This window comes from Cucurbita pepo, chromosome 10, assembly GCF_057944985.1.
Source record: "Cucurbita pepo subsp. pepo isolate OVF chromosome 10, ASM5794498v1, whole genome shotgun sequence".
NCBI classification, from domain to species: domain Eukaryota; kingdom Viridiplantae; phylum Streptophyta; class Magnoliopsida; order Cucurbitales; family Cucurbitaceae; genus Cucurbita; species Cucurbita pepo.
In genome coordinates, this window is record NC_141807.1 from 11861339 (window position 1) to 11861843 (window position 505).

Genomic DNA, 505 nt, shown 5'->3' on the forward strand with positions numbered 1-505 from the left:
ATCAAACGTTACCTTTAAATCTTCCTTCTACTAATTCATTGAGCTTGAGATTTTAAAAAGAAATAATCGCTAATGCAGTGAACGTGGATCAAACGTTACCTTTAAATCTTCAATATGACGCTCTCCCTGAGCTATCCACGCTAATATTAAAATTAAAAATTCAAAAAGAAATAATCGCTAATGCAGTGAACGTGGATTAAGCGTTACCTTTAAATCTTCAATATGACGCTCTCCCTGAGCTATCCACGCTAATATTAAAATTGAAAATGCTAATATTAAAATTGAAAATTCATAAGTAAAGGTATTTCCACTAATGCTAATATTAAAATTGAAAATTCATAAGTAAAGGTATTTCCACTAATTCATTATATTTTAAACATAAATAATCACTAATTTTAGAAAGAATAGTCAAATTATACAACCTGAAAAAAGTGCGGTGAACGTGGATCGAACACGTGACCTTCAAATCTTCAGTCTGACGCTCTCCCAACTGAGCTATCCCCGC

General features: G+C 31.9%; 1 non-coding gene across 1 annotated transcript; it reads right to left on the reverse strand.

Annotated features, from left to right (window-relative positions):
- Positions 1-432: 432 nt before the first annotated feature.
- On the reverse strand, positions 433-505 carry TRNAF-GAA (transfer RNA phenylalanine (anticodon GAA)). The gene has a single exon. It is a non-coding gene; the product is annotated as a tRNA-Phe (tRNA).